Source organism: Octopus bimaculoides, chromosome 25 (genome assembly GCF_046866305.1).
Source record: "Octopus bimaculoides isolate indiv1 chromosome 25, ASM4686630v1, whole genome shotgun sequence".
NCBI classification, from domain to species: domain Eukaryota; kingdom Metazoa; phylum Mollusca; class Cephalopoda; order Octopoda; family Octopodidae; genus Octopus; species Octopus bimaculoides.
Window position 1 is genome coordinate 3,861,502 of NC_142952.1, and position 27,500 is coordinate 3,889,001.

Below are 27,500 nucleotides of genomic sequence, written 5' to 3' on the forward strand. Positions count from 1 at the left end.
TTCATAAAGGAGTTTGCTCTGAGGTAACTCGGCCACGAGGTGGGTGTAGCTTTAAAAGGGGTCTGCCGTTGATGTGGTTCGTGGTGGAATGATGGTGTATAAAACATATTCCCGATCTATTGAAGTTTCCCCCTCGCATTTGCGATAAAGGGCCTATAAAGAAATAAATATATAAAAAAGAAAAGAGGGTATCCTTGGCGAAAATCATTGCTTGCTTATACGGGAAAGGTCGGATTTAAGGCTTTAAATAAAACCAATGTATTTATTATAAACCAAGTAATGCGACACGTACCAACACGTTTCCGCTTTATTGGATCTCATCAGCGAGGCATAATTTACTCAATCGGGAATTGAACTCACAACCTTACGATCATGAACCAAATGCCTTCACAGTTTGTATGTATGTATGAAAACAAAGAGCTGATATTATTGGCAGTGTTTCTCAATATTTCTCTAGTTGTCCGTCTTTCTATGGGAGATAAATCTCCGGTCTTATCGGGTTTTTCTAGCTTGGTTTCTATATACATACTAACTTGAAGGCTATTCGTCCTATTTTGTGAAAACACTTCATGCCACGGCTGCTAGAATCATCTAGAATTGATAGTTAAACAGTAATATTGTTATTGATAACATAAACTATACATATGAGAATATTTTGGAGGTTTTTTTAAAAATATTTATTTTGAATGTAACTTTTATTTGTTTAGTATAATGGAATAAAAAGAAAATGAAAAAGAATCACGTGTGTGTGTGTGTGTGCAGGCATGGTCGTGTGGTTAAGCTCACTTCGAAGCCACGTAGGTTTCGGTTCAATCCCGCTACTCAGCACTTGGGCCGAGGACGACCAGTGTTTACTGTGGTAGCCCTTTATACATATAATTTGTGTGTGTGTGTGTGTGTTTGTCCCCTGTCGCCAATTGTAAACTAATTTTGCATTATGTCTCGGTAATCGACACATCCGACAATAAGGACTGATAGAATAAATAGACTTGGAAACACGCGTATACATACATGCGCGTTGTATGTATGTATATATCCTATATATATCTATACACACACACACTCTCACACACATAAAGTGTAAATATACACACCTATGTATGTATGTATATATTTACGTGAGTACATGTGTGAGTGTATATGTGTGTGTATATATATATATATATATATATACACATACATATTTGTGTGTGTATGTTTGCCTCTCTCTCTCGCTCTCTGTGTATATATATATATATATATATATATATATATATATATATATATATATATATATATGTATATATAAAATGAATTCCTTAAGGCTGTGCCCCCGGATGGCCTTCGTCCAATGACTGAAACATGTTTAAAACAAATTATAAGAATACCGAATATTACCTGCTCTTTTGTTCTTAAAGTCAGTTTTAGCCATCGCAGCTGTGTGTGTGTGTGTGTGGCTAGAGATACAAAGATATTAATTCTAATGATTTCCTGAGACGCAGCTCACATACCCCAACTCTTCTCGATGGAGAGAACCAGAACAATGGAGACACAGGATTTCCTAAAATCCAGGTCAATTATTCCTTCTTAATTCTTTTAATCTCCAATAAAAAGTGACAGATAGGGGACGAATTTCTTTTTTTAAAAAGCAACAAAGAACTGGGGGTTGGTTAGGCTGAATCTGTTGTCTATATATATATATATATATGTACGCCCCCACCCCACCCTTCAACAAAAATTGAGGTCAAATTTTCGCGCCAAAATACATGAACGTTCCTTCTTTTCTTTTTCTTTCATAACAAGGTCCCTTTTCTTCTTCTTCCCAATTACTATTCAATTTTTGTTCTTCATTCCTCATTCCGTGGCCCTTTTTATATACATTTTTTAATGTATAGACACAAAGGCAATATATGCATAAATTACATGTGTATATGAATGTAAGTGTGCACATATGTGTTCGTACATGGCTGTGCATATATCTATAGTAGTACGTTGTATTTTGATCACACACACACACACACACACACACACACACACACACACACACACACACACACACACACGCTCGCTTCCACGCATATGTTTACCCCATCATGTGCGATTCGTGTTTTTCTTGCCGTCCCCCTTTCGTTCCACTTCTTTCACTTGACCCCCCTTTTTTTTCTTCTTTTATTGTTGAACAGAATGCCCCCTAAACGTTTCCCAACAACAACTCCCCTCCCACCATTCTCCCTCACTCCCTCCCTTTTCTCTCTCTCTCTCTCTCTCTCACTCTTTCTCATTCTCTCTTCCACCATTTGTTCCCACAATTTATCTCCAAAATAGGGGCAGCAAAAGAAAGAAAAAAAAATGATGGTGGTGGGGATGAGTTTATTGTCACTGTTTTGGGTTCATAAAAGGGTCACTTCCCTAGTTCTCTTTGCCTCTCTCTCCCCTCTCCAAACCCTCGCGCAAAATGTGTATGTATGTATGTATGTATTTAATATATATCTATATACACCCACATACACACCCGTGTGCGTATACATTTGTAGGTATAAACAGATGTAGAAATAGGACACAGTTACTTTCACAAAGATTTGTAATTAATAAGAAAATATTGTTTACGCATTAATATTTCTATCACACACGTACACACACACACGTGTGTGTGTTTATTCTTTTATTCTTTTAGTTGTTTAAGTAATTTGACAGCGACAATGCTGGGGCACCGCCTTTAGTCGAACATATATCGACCCCAAGACTTATTCTTTGTAAGCCTTAGTACTTATTCTATGGGTCCATTTTGCCGAACCACTAAGTTACAGACAGAGACACACAAATACATATATATATATATATATATATATATATATATATATATATATATATATATATATATATATATATATATATATATATATATATATGGGATTCTTAGAGTTTCCACCTACCGAATCCATTCTTAAGATATCTTGTCCACGGACAATCAAACAAACAAATACGACTGAATACAATACCTCCGCCTTCGCTAAGGCGGAGATGATGATGATGATGATGATGATAATACTACTAATAATAATAATGATCCTTTCTACTATAGGCCTGCAATTTGGGGGAGGGGATAATCGATAACATCGACTCCAGTGCGACCCCCGAAAAGATGAAAAGCAAAAGATGAAAGGCGGAATTTGAATTCAGATCGTAGCGACGGGCAACGTAACGCGAAGCATTTCGTCCAGCGTGCCAACGATTCTGGCAATTTGCTGCCGAATAATATTAATAACACACACACACACACACACACCACACACACACACACACACACACACACACACACACACAACGCGCGCGTATATATATATATATATATATATATATATATATATATATATATATATATATATATATATTCCTGCGCCGACACATGTGCCTGCGTACGTGCACATGTGTATATAATGCGCATGACGAAAATACAATGTATATTTGCGTTTTAGGTTCATATTTATCTAAGATCGTTTCATGATGGTTTTCGGCGTTACCCCCCGAGAGTTTCGGGACACATGCGCGCAATTAGGCTGCATCGAGGTATCACACATGTGTGTAATATTCCATCGAAATTTCGAAGTCACAGTCAACGTTTTCCGAGTAAATATATAAATAAATGTTTGATATTCTACTTTTGTGTATTGCGTGAAACTTCAATTAGTATTTCACTGGTATTTATTTAACTCTACATAAACATTTGTGTGTGTGTGTCTATCGATGTATATACGGGTGTGTCTATGTGCATATATATATATATATATATATATATATATATATATATATATATATATATATATATACATACATATATATATATATATATGTCTGTCTCTGCATCCATTTATACATATCTACATACATATATATGTGTGTGTGTGTGCCTGTGTCTGTATGTATGTATATATATGTATATATATATGTGTGTGTGTATATATGTATATATATATATATATATATATATATATGTTTGTGTTCGTGTGTATGTGCGAATATGTGTGTATATATAAATATTTGTGATTGTGTGACTGATATATATATATATATATATATATATATATATATATATATATATATAATGGTCGTGTGTGTATAACACATATATGTATGTATATATTATTGTGTGAATGTGTGAAATATATAATATATGTATAATATATACATTATATATATATAATGTATATGTATGTGTGAATATGTGTGTATGTATGTATACGCGTAAATATAAATTTGTGTGTGTGCGCTGCGAATAGAATCCTATATGACACCCACCATCTGCCAATATGGTCCCTTCTTTTATTTTTACAACGTTCCGGGGGTCTCCGACTCCCTAGAATTTGTTCCCCTCCTCTTCACCTTTCTCTTCCTCAACCCCCTTCTTTCATCCCCATCATCATAAGTTCTGTCGTTCCCTCTTCACACACACACACACACACACACACGTACTCGTACGCAAGCACATATACACACGCACACACTCATTAACGTTTTCATGTAGTTTCTTTTATTGTCGTTTGTTTCAATCATGTGATTGCGCCCATGCTGGAGCACCACCTTTTAGTCGGACAATTCGAAGCTTGGGGGCGTGACGGAGCAGTGTGTTTAGCTTCCTTTTCTGGTGAAATGGCGAGTTGGACGGAACCGCTCTCCTGCGTGCCTCGTTCCGCGATGGGAGCTCATCTGGCATTTCAGATAAGAATTTGGCCCAGATGCTCCTTGAACAATTCGGCATCTACACCTCTCAGAGGTCCGAGATTGTTTGGTAGAATGTTGAATAGTTTTGGACCCCTGACACCCAAGCTGTTTCAATACTGGGTCCTTTATTCAAGATGATGAAGACAGGAACCTTGGCATTATGCAGTGCCGTCCAGTTCGGTGGATGGTATAGCTTTTACGATATACGTAAAATACATACAGCGATATACGTATGGAAGATTCCCTCCAAGATCTTCCATACGTATATCGCTGCATATCTCTCACGCTTTCTCTCCAAGTAGTAGAGCTTAATTTCCTTCCAGTAACTTGTAAAATCAGTTTTTAAACATCGAATGGCTGTGGTTCTGCTCCACCAGAATAAAATAGTATTTCAAAGGGGACAGATATTTGAGGACCCCTACTCTAGATCATCTGTAAACCGGCTGACCATATAAAGGTATTCAGCCGTGATTTTGTACACGCAACATAATGTTTCTATTAGTAGGTAATCTATCTTTATTTCAAAGCAGTAATCTGGTGAAATCGGCGTCAGAGTCAGGTGGAGGATTACTAACAGAACAAGTGCTGGCAGTTCTTCGATGTGGTTCTTCTAGAACTTCGAACGTTGGGATCGTTCGATGTCCAGCACCGTCGGATCATCTTCCTATGCAGTTTAATCGCGACAGATATTGACATTTGTAGGAATGAGCCCCATGAAATGAAATGGCTCTTGTAGCGCACTTCCATCATCATTCCTCGGTGTAGCACATTCACCATATTGTCTGCTGGAACTACGAAACATTGTGTGGATAAGAAGTTCCCTTCGCATTCGGCGGTTTCGTGTTGAGTCTCGCTTTGTGACACTTTCGGCCAGTGTCTTCTGCTATTATAGCTAATAGTATGTGAGCGAATTCCGTAGACGGAAATTCGCTGTGTGTGTATTTTACCAGCACCGCGGCTTGATAACCGATGTTGGTTAACTTACGACCCTGTAACATTGTTTCGGTAAAAAAAATTGCCGAAATTTAAGGAGAATGTGTTGCTTACAGTGTTTTAAACTCTCAAATGCTTGAATGTATGCCCTATGGGAGATAACTCTTCACACGCAGTGTATTACTTTTTGTTTCAAAAGCAGTTATTTCCCTTGTAGTTTACTCTGACTTACGAATAAACGAACCGCTTAATGACATTGGAGTTGGTTTTTTATGTTCCGAGCGTTCATTTTTTTTCATTCTCACCGAGAAATTATTTAATCACTATTTTACCAATTCTGCTAGTTCCAGTCATCTCGCCATTTCCATACCGTGTCAGACACGGTATGGAAATGGCGAGATGTCATACACGCCAGCTCAATTTGAATCATTTTCTTGTTATATTCGTAATTGTGTACCATGTTCTCCGTTTTTATTATTTTTTTTCGTCTTTGTTGCCGTACACATTCGCTAGCTTTCTTATAGGGGGGGGGGTCTAATGCTCTTAGCTTAAACTCACACACGCACACATTTCATATATTTGAAGCTGTTGCTTCACTCTGCTGTTACTCCGAGGTTCTGCCAAAATTTTAAATCGTAGCCATGGAGATAAGCTCAGAGGGAAGTGCCAACTTTGGATTAACACACCTGTATTAAGACTCACTGTAGCCGCAGACAGTGCACGTGTTGATGATGATGATGATGATGATGTTGTTGTTTGAGTGAAGAAAGAGTAGAACTATCACGACGGGGATGCCGGCGAAAGGAGAGGGTTGAGGACGTAGGGAAATGGAAATCCCGGAACGTTGTGAAAATAATACAAGGAACCAAATTGGTAAATGGTGGGTATGATAGAGACACCTATGGAAGTTTATATACGCATACATACACATATAAACACAGACATGCACACGCGTGTATGTATATATATATATATATATATATATATATATGTGTGTGTGTGTGTGTGTGTGTATATAAATGAACTGTGATAATAGATAAAACTGAGAATTCCTACTACTGTTGCCTTTCATTTCGATGTATTTAATTTTGCAAACTTTTAAAGTGTTTATTTTTAAAATCTTTTACAGACTACCTGGCTGATACTCTTCTAAAACATTACCAGGCAAAAAATGAAATCGAAAAGCAACACTTGAAAAGTATACATATACGGTCAGTAATTTCGCATTAAATTTCTCCATCTCTCTCTCTCTCTCTCACACAAACACTGTTTTAACACTTGTTTCATGTGGAAGGCGATGAGTGTAACTTACCATGTTTATACACACACACACACACACACACACACACACACACACACACACACACACACACACAGCTGCTGCTGCTGTTCTATTCTGTCATTGGTAGTGACTCAACTGTGCCGTAGGAATGAAAGCTGATTAATTAGTCATCATTGACTAATTTCCTTCTTCGAGCCATTGTGAAGTCATTCGCGCGCACATATATAACACTGGGAATGCATTTGAAAGTATATAACATATGAAGTTGTTTCGGTGGTCGTTGTTCTCGTTGTGGTGGTGTTTGCTTCTTCCATGCATGGTTTCTGGCTGTACTCCAATCTTGACCATCGCGTTTTTGTCATTCAGACCACCACTGAATTATGTGCCTGTCTATTTAACGCAGGGGTCGGCGAACTGGGGTAAAAGACTCACTGTATATATATATAAACAAATAGTAAATGAGTATATGCATATATACGTACAGGTATGTGCATACCGACATCCACCTGTATGTATAGGTGCATATCTGGGTACAGGACATTGCAAACAAAACAGAGACGAGAAAACACACAATCCACATAGAGAACATTCTACTTCATCAGCTACCTCTGTTTTAACACCGGTGTTTCGAAGAGCTAGGCAGGACGCATCGTTAAATATATATATTTATAACATGTGTTCCCTGCCATCTGTGATTTTCTTCCATTCGAATGAAAGGGGTAACGTCGGTGGAAATAAATATATTTTGGGGTAATTGGTTTAAAAAAGTTCCGTGACCCTTGGTTTACGAGAGAGAGAGAGGGAGATGGCTTTCATTTTATGTATGTGTATGCATGTTTTTTTGTTTCTCCTTACACACAGAAGGAGGAACATCTATCTATCTATTTATCCGTCCGTCTGTCTGTCTGTGTGTCTATCTATCTATCTATCTATCTATCTATCTATCTATCTCTATCTACACACACGTGTGTGTCCCCCCATGTTTGCATGGACAACAGACGTCAAATGGTGTGTGTGTGTGTGATGTTAGTTGGAGGCAGAAGTGTGTAAAAGATGTTTAAAAATATGGGAGCGAATACTAGAACTATGAATCCTCTGTTCCTTTTCTATTACTAAGCAATGGACCTTTATGATTTAAAAAAAAAAAAAAAGGCAGTTGTTCATTCGCGTTGTGGTTGAAACACTGATGTATAAAATCGCCATGACGCTGCTGCTATCGGGCTTATGGGGACTCTAGTGGGACCACACGCTGTTGCAAGCATTCGAGCGAAATCTTTGGCCTGGGCCTAAATACGCGTCTTCTTGCGTCCAGCCTTCAGAAGCCATTTGAAAGTTAATGGCTGTTGCCCTTTGTTTATGTCTGAAGTGTTGTTAAAAAATAAACAAACGTATGACAAAAAAAAAAAAAAAATAATAATAATAGCAACGTGCAACGCTTTGCTTTAGTTTCCGTTATAAAGGGAGGTAAATGTGTGGCAACTCGATGTAAGGTTACTAACTCTGGAATGCTCTAGTTATTTGTTACCCCCTCCGTCAGCCCCACAATGACATCAGGAAGAGGTTCGTCCGTGGTCATTCGACCTGCTAGAAATGACAGTGAAATGTTTCTTCCTACTTTTGAAAAGAAAACTTTAGGTCCAGTTCGGATTTTTCTGTCAAGTCCTTACGTTCATTAAAAGTAACATATTGAAAGTAAGAATCTGAACTCGCACCTTTAACATAAGTAAAATCGACGTAACGCTGCAGGAAACCAAACCAGACCTTTCGAACTTCCTGGATAATCTATTCGACGGATTTCTACACTGTTTCAGCCGATTGAATTTAAACTCAGAAAGGTCGGATGGTTTGACCAAGGCCGGCAAGCTGCACGAGACTCCATTCTGATTTAGTGTGGTTTCTACGGTTGGATGTCTTTCCTAACGCTTAACCGTGTACAAAAATAAAAATCTACATTCGTGAAGAAGCATTAATATGGTCACTCGCTAAATTCCCTTCAAGTTTCACTAAATTCGTTTAGAAAAGAAAGTGTACAATGAATTACTGGGGCATTCAGAGCGGAAGCCTCATTCTGTAGTTATCTACCTTACTTTAAACATCTTCAATTATCTCCCTTGCACGCTTAATCCTCATTTATTCAAGATTATCCCTTAATTTTGATATCATTGGGGAAGAACTTGAGAAAGAACATGGAAAATAACAGGAAGATGCTCTGAAGAATGTCCTTCCATATTAGATACAAATATGGTGTGTAGTATTGTTTAAATTCTATGAATGCATGTATGTATGTATTTATCTTGCTAGATAAATAGACAGATTGATCGATATATATATATATATAGATGGATAGATGGATATTTATTTACCTAGATAGATAGATAGATAGCTAGCTAGGTAAATATCCATCTGTCTAGCTATCTATCTCTCTAGCTTGCTAGCTGTCTGTTTGTCTGGCAGTTGTTCATTCGCGTTGTGGTTGAAACACTGATGTATAAAATCGCCATCTATCTATCTATCTATCTATCTATCTATCTATCTATCTATCTATCTATCTATCTATCTATCTATCTATCTATGTCTGTCTGCATGTATGGCATGTGTGTATTTCTGTGTAATTTATGCTCGCGCGCGTGTGTGTGAGCTGTTTAGTTTTCATTTTGTGTAGATAATCACATATGCAAAATATTTGCTTGTAAATATTTAAAAAAAAAAAAATTCAATTTGTTCCGCTTCCTTATGTATTTATTTATTTATCTATTTCCGTCTTTTACTGCAGAAAAAACAAAACGTAATAAACACCAGAAGAAAAAAAGAAAAAAACCCAGAAAGATTACCATTGCGTAACATTTTGCGGTAAGTCTTAATTTTAGATCTCCTTCTCTTCCTCTTTTTTCCTTCTTCTAACTTGCAATTCTTCTTTGAACATAAAAGCTACCCTTCCACACTCGGCCCCCACCACGTAAATAACTGTACATATACCAACGTATGTAGTGTGTGTAATTCTATGGATCCTCCATCACTTTCGGCGATGAGCAAGCAGTAGGAGAATCTTAATTAACAGAGCTACATGATAAAAGAAGGTGTGTACGTGTGAGTGCATATATAGTGTGAGTGCATATATATATATATATATATATATATATATATATATATATATGCATGTGCATATGTATGGATAGATGAGTGCGCGTGTACGTGTGTGTATGTATACATATATACACACATCCACACACACACACACACACTATATATATATATATATATATATATATATTCACGGCTGGCTCCTTTCAGTTTCCGTCTATCAGGTCCACTCACAAGGCTTTGGTTTGCCCGGGGCTAAAGTAGAAGACACTGACCCGAGGTGCTACGCTGTGGGCCTGAACTCGGAACCATGTGGTTGGAGAATCGAGCTTCTTGCCACACAGCCACGCGTGCGCCTATATGTGTGTGTGTTTGTGCGTTCGTATTACTATTCTTGTTATTTGTTGTGTATTCGGGATAGGATTGGATGTGCCAGTGTGTGCTGTAATGGGATTGATATATATATTTTTAAGGGTGGGACGTAAAATGCAGAATGATTGAAATGCGTGACCAAAAAAAGAAAAAAGAAAAAAACCTTATGTCATTTAGTTCATAGCTCTTTTACGCTTCGAGATCAAATCCTACTATGTCTAACTCTAACTTTAGAGCCGGTTCTCCGGTTTCCATGCCGTATAATTTAACCGAGAACTGAGCAGCTCATTTGAGTGGGACACCAGCCCGTCGTAGGGTCACGCATTTACAGCGGAATGGACTGGTGCAGCGTAAAATGAAGTGTTTTGATCAAGGATACGAAACACATCGTCCGGCCTGAGATTCGAGACGGCGATCTTACGATCGGGAGTTCAACAACTGCGCCGGATGCCTTCTCTTTTATCCTTGAAGTATTATCGTAAAATTAAGTATTTTACCATTCAACAACTGGAGTCGAGGTAATCGATTGCTCCCCGCCTGTGCACTAAATATCTGACCTTGTGACTATGTTAGAAATAGTCAAAATAAATAAAGGTATTATTATGAAACCGGTCTGACTCTGTGGTTAGATTTGGCACTGTTTTAGGGTCTCAATTCGGATCTCTGTATGCTTTGCCATGCTGTCAATAAATAAATATTACAATGCACCGATGCGCACAGGGCCTCACTCTTAATCTCCGTAGACCGTGGCTTACTGTGAATAAATAGATGTTATAGGGCCCACTGTAGTGAATTGCCTAGGGGACTGACTCGCGAGCCTAGGGGCCCAGTTCTAAATGTAAGTCTAAATACAAGCCCCTGCTAAGATGGTCCTGTGTGTGATTAAGAATTTCACTTCATAGCCCTAAGGATTCGGAGTCAGTCCTACTTCGTATCACTTTGGGGAAACTGTCTTCTAGTATCCGAGTACTGGGGTCGATCTAATCGACTATCCCACTCTTCCAAAATTTCAGGCCTTTTGCCTCGGCGTGCTGGCAGACTCGTTAGCACGCCAAGCGAAATGCTTAACAGCATTTCGATCACCTTTACGTTCTGAGTTCAAATACCACCGTGGTCGACTTTACCTTTCATTCTTTCGGGGTCGACCAAATAAGTTCCAGTTGAACAGTGGGGTCGACGTAATCGTTTAATTCCTTCTTTCAAGTTTGAGGCTTTGTGCCTATAGTAAAGGATCATTATTATTATTACAGTTGCTGTTTTTCATTTGATGATATTGGATGTGATGATGTTGATTATGATGATGACATTCCAAAGCTCTTGTATTTTATTTTTGTACAGTTTTTTTCTTTCTTTTCATAATTCTTTGTATATTTACTACCTTTGTTCTTTCTGTGATTAAAACTCATTGAATCAGCGTACCTACCTATACGGCTGCTCTGTTTTGCTCTCTCTCTCTCTCTTTCTCTCTCTCTCTCTTTCTCTCTCTCTCTCTTTCTTTCTCTCTCTCTGTCTCTCCTCATTATGTTGTTACATAGAGTAGTGAGCATTTATAACATGCATAGTTAATCGACTATTGAATGTGATAGAGGTTTGACCTAATTTTTTTTCAACTTCAGCGATTACATTCGTTTCTTTAACGTGTTCCTTTATTACTTAGGTGTTAGCTTTGCAATAATTAAAAACACACACACACACACACACAAACACACACAATATGCATATCATCATCATCATCATCGTTTAACGTCCGCTTTCCATGCTAGCATGGGTTGGACGATTTGACTGAGGACTGGTGAAACCGGATGGCAACACCAGGCTCCAGTCTGATTTGGCAGAGTTTCTACAGCTGGATGCCCTTCCTAACGCCAACCACTCAGAGAGTGTAGGGTTAGGGTTTGTGTATATATACACATGTGTAAGGATCTGGCGTATATAACATATTTGCTGGGAGAAATAAAATAGTTTTATCTATGCAATTAGCAGAGAAAAAAGACCCCTGTCAGCGTGTTTAAAATTTATAAAGAAACAGGGGAGAGAGGTGGGGGTGTGATTTTTAATCTGAAACACTTGTTGAGGGAGTTTTTTGTACTAATAACCTGGATAATCTAACCTCAATGAATCGACGTTTATTGTTTCATTGTATGAGTTGTGCGAGTCACTATACCATAGAGTATTTTTCACGCAGGAAAGGACGGAATCCTAAGGTAATTTCCCTGGGCCCATTGATTGTGTGTATGTGTGTGTGTGTGTGTGTGTGTGTATGCTGAAATGATTGGATGGATAGTTAAGTTGCAACCATCAGATCTCTGGTTCGTTTCTATTGTGTGGCGTTTTAGACACATTCGTCTAATATAGCTGCGGGTTGAACCAAACCTTGTCGCATTGTTTTGCGTTCGATCCCGCTTAAGAATTACGTTAATGGTACACATATCTGTAGAGTACTCAGCCACTTCGTACACTAATTCACTGGGTGGATCATCAAATCGAAAACGGAGTGCATTATGTACGTGTGTGTGTATTGTATTATATATATATATATATATATATATATATATATATATATATATATATATATAGTCTGTGTGTGCCTGTGGGGATGTTTGTATGCATATGTATGTGTGTATAAGTGTTTTTTGTATACATATGTCTTGCGCCCAAACAAACACACTGCCATAAATTTACATCATCACGTTTTGTGTGTGTGTGTGTGTGTGTGTGTGTGTGTGTGTGTGTGTGAGGCTTTCATTTTAGTGTTGTAGTTTTCTAGGCGGTCATTCTTTCGATTGTTTTATGCAGAGAGGTGCATTATAATGCATATCAGGCTTTGTCGTCTTTTGACCTTTTATTCTGAATAGCGTAAGGGCGAAAGGTCAGCGCCATAACCTTTTGGAAGGTCCTCAAGTCTCAGTGTGATGGGGGAGGATAGATATGACGCGATATATAATCTTAATACTTGGGTCTGCAATATCTGGAGACAGAAGCTTATCACGGAGAGATCGAATTCGCACATACGCCCAAAATAGCTGTGACAAAGAGGACGAGTCCTTTAAAAGCATAAAAGAGAGCTCAGAGCTAGTTAGGAGGTGTTAAACAGGGTGATAAATTACATCTTAGCCTGTTAAACTCCTAACCAGTGTTTCTCAACCATTTTTAAAGCTATAAATACCTTCGGTTCGTGTTTCATTCTAGTGGACCCATCCACTGTTGATCGTTGTTTAAAGTTTTTAATGGTACTTCTTTCATGATTCCTATTTTGGTTTTCTTGCGTCAAATTCAGCGTTTACAACGATGTAAAACAGAGAAAGAAACTGTTTCTTGCAGGAAACATCTAAACCAAACTGTTTCCATGGATCCTTAAAATACTACAGCGTATCCCCAATTCATTATTTTGCTTACGTGGACCCCCCCAAATCTTATATGGAACCTCAGAGGCCATACGGACCACGGTGGGTAACCACTGCTCCAATGTATTATGCCTGAAAGCCTTGCCAGTAAAAAACAATTTATATGAATCGTTAAAAGAAGTGATGGGGGTGGTTGAGAAAGTGTTTTTTTTTCTATCTTTTTCTTTTAAAAATTATTTTTCTCTTCTTTCTTTTCGTTTCTTCTGCTTTTTATTTTCCCTTTTTCTTTGCTAACTTTCTCTTTCACAGTTTTACACTTACTTAAAAAGATAAAAAAGTTTTTTAAGTGTTAACTCAACTACGACCTGATCTCAATATCTTCTTTGATATTTTACCATACGTCTGCGTATGTGTGTGCGCATTATATGTGAGTATATATGTATGTATATATGTATGTACCGTATATGTGAACGTATACACAAGTATGTACAATATATATATATGTATATATATATATATATGTGTGTGTGTGTGTGTGTAAGTATATATGCATGTACACGTACAAACGTGTACACAATACCTATTGAAGCATAAATAAGAAACCAAGATTAGATCATATATATATATATATATATATATATATATATATATATATATATATATACCGTATATATATATATATATATGCATGCACTACAATGGCTGTCACACACACACACACACCTTTCTGGTTTTTCTCTCCTCTAACTTGTCTCTCCCCCTCTCTCTCTCTCCCTCCCTCTCTCTCTCTCCCTCCCTCTCTCTCTCTCTCTCCCTCCCTCTCTCTCTCTCCTTCTCCTCCTCCTCCTCGTCCCTCCTCAGGAATATTACACTGTCCAAAAGAAACAGACCGTATAAGCAAATACATACATCACGACTTTTTGATATTTCAAGCACTTGTTTTTTTCTCTTCTGTATTATTATTATTATTTTTTTTTTCTGGTCCTCCTCCTCCTCCTCCTCCTCCTCCTCCTTCTCCTTGCTTTTCTTGTCTCTTGGTATTTCGTTTTGTCAATATAGAGTTTGTTGCTATCATATTCAATGTACAAACACAAACACGGCTCTGTCTTTCTCGTGTTACTTTGTATAATGTAGTAGTAGTGGTGGTGGTGGTGGTGGTGGTAGAAGTAGTAGTGGTGGTGGTCGTCGTCGCCGCCGTAGTAGTTATAATGGTGGTGGTGGTGTCGGCGGTGCTCGTTGTAGTGGTAGTAGTAGTAGTCGTAGTAGCTGTGGTGGTCGTCGTGGTCATTGTAATAGTCGTAGTCGTAGTTGTGGTAGAGGTGGTGGTGGTCATCGTATCATCATTATTATTATTATTATTATTATTATTATTAGTAGTAGTAGTATTCCGCCGAGGTCGACTCTACCTTTCGTCCTTTCGGGGTCGATAAATCAAATACCAGTTGAGTATTGGGGTGAACGTAATCGACTTGCCCCTCCCCCCAAAATGTCAGGCCTTGTGCCAATAGTAGAAGGGATGATTATTATTATTAGTAGTAGTAGTAGTGGCAGTGGTTGTACGGGGGCGGGGGAATATTGTGATGGCTGAGGTCGTGGTATGTTTGATTGTTAGTAGTGATGATGCTGTGGCAGTGGTGGTGGTGGCGGCGGCGGTGGTATTGGTAGTAGTAAGTCGTAGTGGTGGCGGCGTGGGTGTTGGTGATGGTTACTGGCAGTAGTAGTGGTAGTGGTGTTGATGTTGTTGATTACTGGTAGTATTTTTTGTTGTAGTGGTGATGGTGGTGGAGGAGGTAGTTTGGAGTTGTTGCTGTTGTTGTTGGTGGTGGTGGTGACGACGCTTGATGGTAGCAGTGGTTGTGTTGCTGTTGGTTTGTTTATAATAGTGGTGGTGGTGGTGGTGGTGGTACACGTGATGTTTGGTAAGAATTGGTGGTTGTTGTAGTAGTAGTGGTGGTGGTGGTGGTGGTGGTGATGGTAGTCGTGATCTTTGGTAAGAAATGGTGGTGGTGGCTATGTTTATTGAAAGGTGAGCTAAAATGCTTTTGTAGGTGAGTTGAAAGACTGGCGACCTTAATTTTCATTTTACCTGAAAGGTAAGACGACAAATATGGTGAAAAAGAACATACATACCTACATACACACATGTATACAATTTTCTGTTCAGCCGACCATGAAAAAGGAGTGAGAGGGAGAGAGAGAGAGAGGAAGAGGTGGTATGGTATACAATACATTCTGTGGTGAGGAGAGCAGGATTTGGCTGTGGTGGCGGCGGCGGCGATGGGTAGTAACACGACCTCCTGGGCTCCAGGTGTATCTTTCGTGGGTTCATTCTGTAAAAATTCAGGCTAGGCTACCCGCAGGGGGTTGTTGTGACCTTGCGGTTTCTCCAGCTTCCTTTACCACCCTCTAAATGTAAAAAAAATAAAATAAAATAAAGCAAAATACAAAGAAAAAATGTGCTGAATAATTTCCCCTTTTTTCTTCTCTTACATTCGTAGCCTTCGAACCCCCACAAATCGCCCCTTATTAACAGGTAAACCTCAGTTTTTGCTCCTCTCACGGGGCATACATTGCTCGGCTTTTATTGAGGGTCCATTTCCATTGTCCTGGACTACGGCCATGCTGGGGCACATCGTTGAAGGGTCTTAATAGGGAAAAAAAATCGCCTCCAGTACTTGTTGCTTTTAAGTTTTAATCGGTTTCGTTTGCCGAACTGCTTGTTTACAGGAGCGTAAAAACAAACGCGGTTGTCAAGCAACGTTGGGGAGGACACACACACACACACACACACACACACACACACACACACACACACACACATATATCTATATCTATATCTATATCTATATATATATATATATATATATATATATATATATATATATATATATATCTATCTATCTATATATATATATATATATATATATATATATATATATATATATATATATACGACGGGCTTCTTTCAGTTTCCGTCTATCAAATTCACTCGCAAGGCTTTGGTCGACCCGAGGATATAGTAGAAGACACTTGCCCAAGGTGCCACGCAGTGAGACTCAACCCGGAGCCGTGTGGTTCGTAATACTTAACACACAGCCACTCCTACGCCTATATATATATATATATATATATACACACGTGGGTGTGTACATGTATAATGTCTTAATGTGTGCGTTATATGTATATGCGCGCGCGAACATTTATGAGAGAGAAAGGGAGAGAGTGAGATAGACACATTTGTTTTCTGGAAAAACAACATGGAGTAAAATAGAATCAGATTTATAATAAAAAAAAAACATGCGGTGATATATGCAATAAAAATATATACATAAAACTATATGTAATAATATATGTAATAAAACATATAGGATTGTATGTAATGATATGGAAATATATATAAGATTATGTGTAACGATATAGGTATGTAATAAAACACTGCCTTGTCGTTCCAGAAAACTCAAGCGAGAATAATAAAAAGGAAATATATATTATATTACAATGTTAAGAATTCGATCTGTTTTTTTTCTTCTTCTCCCCCCCCACTTTTTTTCTTCTTCAGCATTCATAGAGACGTTCCTTGTAGACACATATATAAAAGTTGTGAGTAGTAGTGGCAGGTAGACCTAACATTGAGGCTAGAGTTATGTGTAGGTGGTCGGAGGGGAAAAGAATACCCGCTGGCTTTAGATCGGTAATGTTGTAGTAGTAGTAGTAGTAGTAGAAGGAGGAGGAGGAGCAGAGGAATACGCGAGAGTGGAGAGCGTTGAATATGTGTGATTGCGTAAAAAGTAGTATTTGTCAGTGGTGGTGGTGGTGGTGGTGGTGGTGATGGCGGCGATGGTGTTGTGCCGTGCTCTGTCAAAGCCTTGGTGACCATATATTCTACTGTGGTTGAGTGGATATGGTTATCTTGGATGAAAAGAATATGGGCGATTGTCTATACTCTAATTCCCCCCCCCCTCTCTCTCGTGCAGCCGATATATCACCGGTAGTTGATTTCATCGACCCTCGGAACTGTGAAGGGCACAGTTGACTTAGGTACGATTTGAACTCGAAACAGAAAGCAAAATCCAGAACAACAAATGCTGGGCATTTTGCCTTGTGTTTCCTGCAAATCAATTTTCCTGGCATGTTAATGTTGGTTAAGTTTTAACACTGCCAACTTTTCTGGAATATTACCCCAGGTTAACCCATGACCTGTCCCAATCTTTTCTAATATGTTACTCTAGGTTACTTGATAGTTAAACCCTGTTTTCTGAAATATCATCCTATATTATCTGATTACATGTCTAGATTTTTTAAAAATTTATTTATTAATTTAAAGAAAAGCAATTTCTAGACGGTTTCCCTTCTGTTCATGTGCCCATCAGCTCGTTATCATCAATAAACTTAGAGACATACCTTTCTGTTCTGCAGTGTTAACACACGAGGGTATACTGAAAAGTTCCTGGTTTCAAGTGTATCGCAAAAGGCTTGGTTGGAGGCCCCAACCTTCGGAGTTCTTTTACTGGTCTCAGAAAAACTGAAGGACCGCTGCAATAAGTGTGTGAATCTGAGAGGGGAATATGTTGAATAAAATCATAATTAACTGATCCTCCTGTATTTTCTTGCCAGAAAGCCAGGAATTTTTTTAGCACCCCCCCCCCCCCCCCGACCCCGTACATCTTTCACCTTTCACTTGTTTCAGTCATTGGACTGTGGCCATGCTGGGGTACCACCTCGTAGAGTTTAGTTGAATAACTCGAACTCAGTACTTATTCTGTTTAAACCTATTCTATCGGTCTCTTTTTGCGGAGCCGCTAAGTTGGGGGAAACGAGCAAACAGTGGTTGTTAAGCAGTGGGGACACGTGTTTGTGTTTGCGTGTCTTTGTGTGTGTACATAGATAAGAAGAGAGGGACGAGCCTAACATTTTCATTGATCGTGGGGCAAGAGTCTGCTTATAAATTTCTCGTTTGTCTCAGCCAGCGTTTTAAAACCTTCATTTCATATTTCCATTTTACCTGTTTAATATCCGGATTCTACACATAGGATTAGAAAAACAGAGTTACCTTGTGTACAATACATTATGCTTGCATCACATTAAATGCCTAATACTGGAATATGCAACATCGATGTAGAAGAACACTGTTGCATAACGTTGACAGCTTTATATCAAAGTAGTTTATTAGAATACAGCACTATCACAAAACGTTAACAGAATTATATCAGTCTTGCATGCAACGTTATTGCATTACTTTAGCATCGTCGTATTAAAGTGGTCTTGCATACAATACCATTACGTGACATTAGCAATTGTATATTAATTTACCATTAACATCTTCGAAATCAGTATGAATCATGACTAATCAATGATATAAAATTTTCCAATCTAAAAGCACTTTTCTTCACTGAAAGTACCGAATTTTCCTACAATGGAACGGTGTCATTTCTCCTCGGGTGAGAATTTTCGCCAAGCTAAAAGTGTCATAGTGAATTCGGTGAGTGTGACCGTGTATTTCAGCCAAATGTTGAATCTAGTTGGCAATGGACTAGGTTCAACTCTTCTTCGTGAACCGAGTTCAAAACACTAATTATTGCAGTAGTTTTCGATTTTTGGTAAATGAAGGGTGGAGTTGCCAGAAATAAAAACTAAATCTGACTAAAATTTTCTGAAGCGCAAGCATATCTATGTGGTTTAGATCGCTTTTACAACCACTTGGTTTCCGATTCCGTGCCACTGCGCGGCACCTTGTAGATTCTAGTCAACCACAATTTACCTCATAAGTGAATTTGGTTGACGGAAACTATGTGGAAACCCGTCCTGTACACGCACACATAAACATCAACCATTTTCTTAACATTTTAGACGAATGTGTGCGATTTGAAGGGAATTTGTTGCTATTTCTAACAGGTCAAGTGCTACTGAAAAGAGCCATGATATAAAATTTCAGTCATTAATTTTTTTCTTGCTTTATTTTAAAGACGGTCAGGATATGATTTGTGGGAGACTTTTGGTCTTATTTACAAGAGGCCGAACGTACACATAGAGACTTTCACCAGCTTTGGTTCATACAGCACAAGTGTATTTCCGGATACACGGATATCGTTTGCCAGAACTTTCTAATGTTGTACGGCCGCCATTTTCTGCTCTCGGTATAGGCTGTGTGACGCCATTATAGACAAGTTGGTTCGTTTCTAATACACAGGTTGCTCTGTATTGCTGTATTGTTGTATATACACTCTATTACCACACCCGTTTTTCCTTTCACCATGACAAGAACCACTACAGACACACATACATACATACACATACACACACACGTATACATATATTTAACCCGAATCGCAAGTCATGCGTTCATTGTTTCTTCGTTTTAGTTTTATGCTTTGTTTCGTTTCATTTTTGTAGAAACGTGTGTTTGGTCCGTCTTTGTGTGGGAGTATTAAATGTGCGTTTAAACCATCGACGAATTTCAAACTATTTTATATAACTCTTCTAATATATCAACGAAACCAATACCTGTTTTTTTTTTCCCTTTTCTTTTCTTATCTTCTTTTTTCTTTTTCGTTCACCCCCTCCCTCACCTCACATTTCTACTCTACTGCACGCCTTTCGAAATGCTTTAAATGTCTACCTACCTATACCGTCTCATTCAGTTTGTGAGTTCAAATTCCACCGAGTTTAAATAAGACACCAGGTATCTACTTAGGTCGATTTAATCAGCTTGTGCCTTGTAGTATTTAATCTGGTCCTTTACACTTTGAGTTCAAATCCCGCCGTGTTCGACTCTGCCTTTTATCGTTTCAGGATTGATAACAAGGGGCCCTCATCAACTTCCCCTTCCTCTTAAAATCTCTGACCCTGAGTCAAAATTAGAAAGAATCATTGTTACGTTGCCTTTCATCTTATTGGAATTGGTAAAATAAAAGAACCAGAGAGGTACAGAGGTCGAGGGCATCAACTAATCCCTCTCTCTCTCAAGTTTCAGGCCTTGAACCTATCCTAGAAAGAATCGTTATTACCCTAAAGCTTAATACCTGCTAATTTAATTAGTGTGGCTGTTATCCTGAAGTTTTGGTAACTACAAATCTCCTCAAATCTCAGTATTCTTTCTTAGAACGCGGTATGGGACTTTTTCTACAGACCGACTACACTGGTGTCTGTTACAATCCTCTTAAGAATCTTTTGTAGTATTTTGGGTTTTGTAACATGTGCACCAATTCACTAGGGAAATACTGTCTCTCTGGTCTTCCACAACTTCTTCGTCTCTCTGCATTAGGTTAGAATATTTCTCGAGTTGTTTGATTTATCTGATATCCAGTCAACTATCATTGACTGAGCGTCCAGATAAAAATGCTTTGCGGTATTTTTGTTCCGAGTCGTTACGTTCTGTGTTCAAATTCCGCCGAGTTGATCTTTGATTTCTATTCTTTAGGGGTCAATACAATAAAATATGAGCTTGATAAAATAAACTTACCATTTTATGGTCTGTGTTCAAATTCTACCGAGGTCGACTTCCATCCTTCTTTCGTGGTTGATGAAATAAGGACCAGTTGAACACCGGAGTGTCTATTACATTGTCTGGAAACCGGTGAGGGTTGGCGACACGAAGGGCTCCCGGGCGTAGAAAATACACCTGCAAAACATTACACCTGACTCATGCGATTACGGTAAAGTAGACGTTAAACCGATAATGATGATGCGTGAGATTGGTAGAACTAATAGAAAACTCTGTCTGTCTGTCTGTCTGTCTGTCTGTCTGTCTGTCTGTCTGTCTGTCTCTCTCTCTCTCTCTCTCTCTCTCTCTCACATATATATATATATATATATGAATGCATGACTTTGTGTGTGTGTGTGTGTGTGAGAGAGAGAGAGAGAGAGAGACTGAGCATCGGTCTGTCAGAAGTTTTTGAGAAGGTAATTACAGGTATGAAAGTTGTTAATAAGCTGAATGTGAAAGTGACTCGACCGTGAATCGAACCTGTCACAAGCATGTTCACTTAAACAGAACGTGCAGCTGGCAGTATTTACGTCAGGAAACCGAAGTGAGATTTTTGTAGTCGCCCGGCGACGTTCCAATCATGACCATTCCATTCTAGTGTCTTTTAATGAACAGAAATCAAACGTGGCAATAAGAACCAACGGCAGGATCGCATGTGGTCGTTCGCCCTGCTAAAAACAACAAGTAAATCCCAACCTTAACCATAAAAATCTGAGGAGGGAGCGCTTTGTAGTCTCAGCTACATGCCCCCCACCCCAGATAGGATGGTCGCGATTGAAAGATCTTTCATTATAGATATGCTCAGTTAAGGCTGATCTGGAGATCAACTTGAATAAGGAGACATCACGTCAGGAATTACTTTCACCACAAAAGCTTGCTACATCAAGGCTTGCGTGGGGCTTAAGCAACGTTATCATTAAGAGTGGATGGCCACGGTTGAGACGCGGCAATCATAGATCATCTGCTGGGGTCGTTGTTGTCATCATTCTTTTATCGCTCTTATCTTCATCATCGTCATCACTCTTGTCTTAGCCCCTATCGTCGACATCATTGCCACCATCACCATCACTGTCAATACCCATTCGCTATTTTCTCTTTTAAAGATTTTATTTTACTTTTTTTTTTCCTTTTCTTGCCTTTCTTTATTCAAACAATTCATTAGTTGTTGTTATTGTTATTGTTGTTGTTGTTATTGTTGCTGTTGTCGGTGTTATTGTTCTATGTTTCTATGTTGTTGTTTTTCAAACATGTCGTCTTAATTTTTCATTAGAATTGTCATTTTTTCTTTTTAAGTTCTTTTGTGACATTCATAACCTTGCATTTTCTGTATGTGTAACTTTTGTATACTATGTGTAGAAGAGAAATAACATATATATATATATATATATATATATATATATGATGATATATATATATGTGTGTGTGTGTGTGTATATACACACACACACACACACACACACACAAATATTTTTGTGTATATATATGCATACATATTTGTATATATATATACACACACACATATATATATATTTTGTATATACATATATATATATATGTGTGTGTGTGTGTAACGTTTATATATATATAAAACGTGTGTACACATTTATATTTATATAAAACGTGTGTGTATATATATATATATATATATACATATATGCATGCATGTATATGCTTGTACACAAATGCACATAGTTTTTTTTTCTTATTGCATCATTTATGTCTGTTCGTCCCTAGGGTACGAACCAGTATTGTTTGTATTGTTATTACCTAAGTTTCACCTAAGTTCACTTTCATCACTTCACAAAGTCAAGGCATGAACACCACTGCTTCCTCTTTTGAAGTTTTCAGTAAGACAGGCTCCCCACTCTTCCCTCCTATTGATGGACAATATGGATTTTTGGACTCTTTAGGAAACACACACACACACACACACACACAATCTCTGTCTTCTATATTCACACACTCGCATGCTCATACACTCTCACATACTTCACACACACACACACACACACACACACACACAGATTTTGATACACAACAATCGGAAACGAGTTTCATTTCACATACAAAACTTCAATCTCTCTCTCTCTCTCTCTCTCTCTCTCTCTCTCTCTCTCTCTCTCTCTCTCTCTCTCTCTCTCTCTCTCTCTCTCTCTCTCTCTCTTTCTCTCTCTCTCTCTCTCTCTCACTCACACACACACACACACAATCACGATCTCGTTCTTTTATTCATATAGACAAAAGCGTAAACTGGTTTCAATTTACACACACACACACACACACACACACACACACAGAGTAATGTTAGTGTACCACCAACACACATCGTCAATTTAAAAATGCTTTCGGTGTATACACACATAGAAAAATATATCTGCATACATACACACAGCAGCTCACACATAGATATGTATATACATCGACTCACATCCCCCCCCCCTCACACACACACATACACACAGGTGTATGAATACCTGAACATGTAGCTGTAGTAGGACAATAAAACATACAACAATTTAGAAACAGGTCAGTTGAAGAAACTGAAATGAAAGAAAACGTCACACACACATTCACATAAACCTTTCAAAGCAAAAAGGTACGTTTGTGCTGGTGCGCATGCGCTCTACGTTCAGTCACCTCGTCCAGGTCTCATTGAAGCTGTGGTCCTTCGGCTGAATGGTGCATAAAAATATGTCCACTGCTTACATTCTCAACAACAGCAACGTAATTTTTTTTTTAAAGTTCGGGGTTCGTCTTCGCTTTCGAATCAAGCCTCAACGGAGAGACAGAGATAGAGAGAGAGAGAGACGTAGAAGAGGAAATTTATTTAAAAAGAAGAGAAAAAAATGAGAGAGATAGAGAGAGAGAGAGAGAGAAAAGAGACGAAGAAACGGCGAGAAGGGAAGAGAGAGAGAGAGAGAATATATATATACATATATATATGTATAAATATAATCCATATATATTGCTTCAACACTTGTTATCGGTGGCAAAATATTTTTCGACAGTACCAACGAATTCAGTATAATTTTTTAACGTTTGTTTCAATTTTTTAATTTAATTTTAATTTTTCATTTTATAGATTTTTTATATTTTGTTTTCTTAATGTTTATTTTTAACTTTTTAAATTTTCTTTTTCATCTAACAATTCTGTTTTATTTTCTTTGTTGGTTTTTAATTATTTAGAAATATCAAAAAGATCATTAGAGTTTCTCCTGGTGTACTAGTCACGGAGATACGATGAGTGTATATGCATGTATATATAATGTGAACTTAGGGTTAGTTAAAATATATATGTATATAATATAGATCTGCTGTTGCTTGTTGTATGCTATTATCACTAAAAAGTATGTTAAACGAAAATGCCTAAACATTTAAAACTTTATTGATTTCGGCCAAACCTAACCCGGATCTATTTCGTCCACCTTGAGGTGTGGGATTTTGTGGGACAGATATTTCAAAACGCTGTCTGAAAAGTACCTCGCTATGGTTGTTTCGATTTTAAAGATCCAAATTCAAATCCTGCCAAGGTCGATTCTGCCTTCTGTCTTCTCAGGATCGATAAATAAAGTACCAGTCTAGTACTTGAGCTGATTTAATTGGCTCATCTCTTCCCCGCCGAGGTCAACTCTCCCCTTTTCCTCCTTTTGGGGTTGATAAAACAAGTACTAGTTGGGCCCTGCTGTCGAGGTTATCGACTTAGGTCTTCACGGCCCCTAAGGGGCCGGCCCTTGTACTACATTTTGACACTATTATCACTATAGCTGGTTCGTTTTCTTCTTAACCGTGGTCCCTAAAAGCTAACTACATCGTTTTATTTCTTTACGTTCCAAGTTCAAATCCCGTCCAAGTTTGATTATTTAAAAAATTTATATATATATTTTGTTTTAATGCACTTTTTTTCTTTCTTATATGACATTTGTGACTTTGGGCCACTTGAGTTAAAACCATGTCGAGGTCATGTTAGGCACGGCGAAAGTAAAGAATACGCACACGCTGGGTTTAGGGTTAGACAATTTCTCTAGGTCAGGGGCTGGGGAACTTTTCAACCGATTGCCCCAAAATATATTTATTTACGCTGAAAAATATTTTTTTTACTCCCTTGATTCGAAAGGAATAAAATCATAGCTAACAAGGAATACTTTTTAAAAATCTTATGTCTAATGAGCCTTCGTTACCTCCAAGCATTTCATTTTAACCCCACTTAGGGTAATTGACCCCGGTTCACCGACCCCAGCTTTAGGTCCATTGAAATATATGCATATTGAACATTAACGAGGGCGCGTGACTTAAAAGTTACGGTATTCGGCTGTCGTGAGTTCGATTCCTATCGGCGAGTTTCGTCCTTGAGCAAGACACTTTATTTCACGTTGCTCCAGTCCACCCAACTGGCAAAAATGAGTTGTACCTGTAGTTTAAAGGGCCAGCCTTGTTACATTATCTGTCACGCTGCACCTCCCTGATAACTACATTAAGGGCACGCGTGCCTGTGGAGTACTCAGCCACCTGCACGTTAGTTTCGCGTGCAGACTGTTCCGTTGATCGGATCAACAGGAACACCCGCTTTCGTAACTGACGGACTGCCGACTTTCTTAATTTTTTTTTCTTTTACACAAAGCACCTGCTTAGGTAACATTAGTATAGTAGTAGTGCTAGTAATGGCATCGCCGACCAATCCCTTGCGGTCACCGAAATATTTTCACTTGATAAATTCATGAATAATTCTCGTTATCTTTCTCTCACGCCGCCTGTTTTTTTTTTTCAAATGTCTCCTGCTCTCCGCACCCACTTTTTCTGCGCTTGACCCCTTTCCAGTCAAAGTTTTTAACACACACAAAAACTATTGAGAGTGCGTACTTCGACGGGTGGCAGTGTTTAGGTCCTTCATTTTTTTCCCCCTGCTTTCATACCTTTCATCTATTCAGTAGTGTGCGGCCTTGCTGGGGCATTCGCATTGAAAAGGTTTTTAGTCGAATGATTCAACTCCAGTATTAATTTTTTTTTTAAATTAAGCCTGGTACATATTACATCGTTCTCTTTTTGCTGAAAAACTAAGTTATGGCGACCTAAACACCAACACGCACACACACACACATTTATACAAACACACACACTAGTTTTCTTTAGTTTTTGTCAACGAAATCCATGCATAAGCCTTTGGTCGGCCCGGGGTTATAGGGGAAGACACTTATCCAAGGTACCACACAGTGGGACTGAACCCGGAATCATGTGGTTGGGGAGAGGGAGTAGACTTTCAAGGAGAGGGTTATCATTTAATTGGACTAAATTTCCGTTTACTTAATTAGTGTTTAATCGGTTGTGGGTAAATGACATTTAATTCTAAATGCCCGTTGATTAAGCCCCTCGGCTGTATGGATAAGAAGTTCGCTTCGAAACCAAGTCGTTTTGGGTTCATTCTCAGTGCGCGACACCTGAGGTTAATTGCCTTCTATCGTCCCCGTCTTACAATGTGAATGAATTTGGTTGACGGAAACTGTGTAGAAGCCCGTCATGTGATATGTATTTGTGTATGTGTACTAAAAATCGTACTGGTCTACAGCGAGGTGAATTTTCCGACGGTCCTCTCCCCACCCCTTCGTGAAACATTTCCCCTACAGATTTCTTTATAATCGTAATCTGTCATTTGAACGATATTTCTATAAAATTTCATTTATATCCATTTTCCTGGAAGTTATGAGGGGAAAAAATCGGATCTTGTGAATTTTCCCAAAGTTCTCTCCCCACCCAACCCCGTTCGTTTGCGCAAATTTTTGTTTTCATATTCGTTTCCTACACATTTTTTTTTTCACATCTATTAGACTTTTTTCTTTTCTTTGGTGACCGAGAGTTAAACCATATATTTACCAAAAGTGCTAGGCTTGATTTGGGAGATTGAAATAGTTCAGGATCTCAGTATGACCGTTGTTCAACGACCAAAACCCGTTTGACAGTAACTAGCAAATACATAGGGGTCAACACTGTATTAAGGTCATGAAAGTTATGTATTTTTTTTTTTTTTTTTTAAATAACCTCAATATCATTTATTGTATTTCTCTAAGTATTCTTCCTGTAAACTTTTTTGTGACTCCCTCGCTCTGGGGACAGCTTTGGTTGCTAGACCCAGGTATATATATATATATATATATATATATATATATATATATATACATATACACATACACACACACACACACATATATAACGCTCCGCCGCAACACGCGGATATTATATAACAAATGATTCCTTACAAGGCCAAGATTTCGGTATGCGGGTGAATGACGTATGTCTACCAATACCGAAGGATTGC

General features: G+C 38.3%; 1 long non-coding RNA gene across 5 annotated transcripts in view; it reads left to right on the forward strand.

The window, feature by feature from the left end:
* The window catches only part of LOC128250703 (uncharacterized), a 283,292-nt gene that overhangs the window by 212,542 nt on the left and 43,250 nt on the right, over nucleotides 1–27,500 (forward strand). For all 5 annotated transcript variants that reach the window (XR_016238404.1, XR_016238402.1, XR_016238401.1 and 2 more), the window contains exons 5-6: nucleotides 6,761–6,842; nucleotides 9,687–9,763. This is a non-coding gene — a long non-coding RNA (uncharacterized LOC128250703). The remainder of the gene's footprint in view (nucleotides 1–6,760; nucleotides 6,843–9,686; nucleotides 9,764–27,500) is intronic.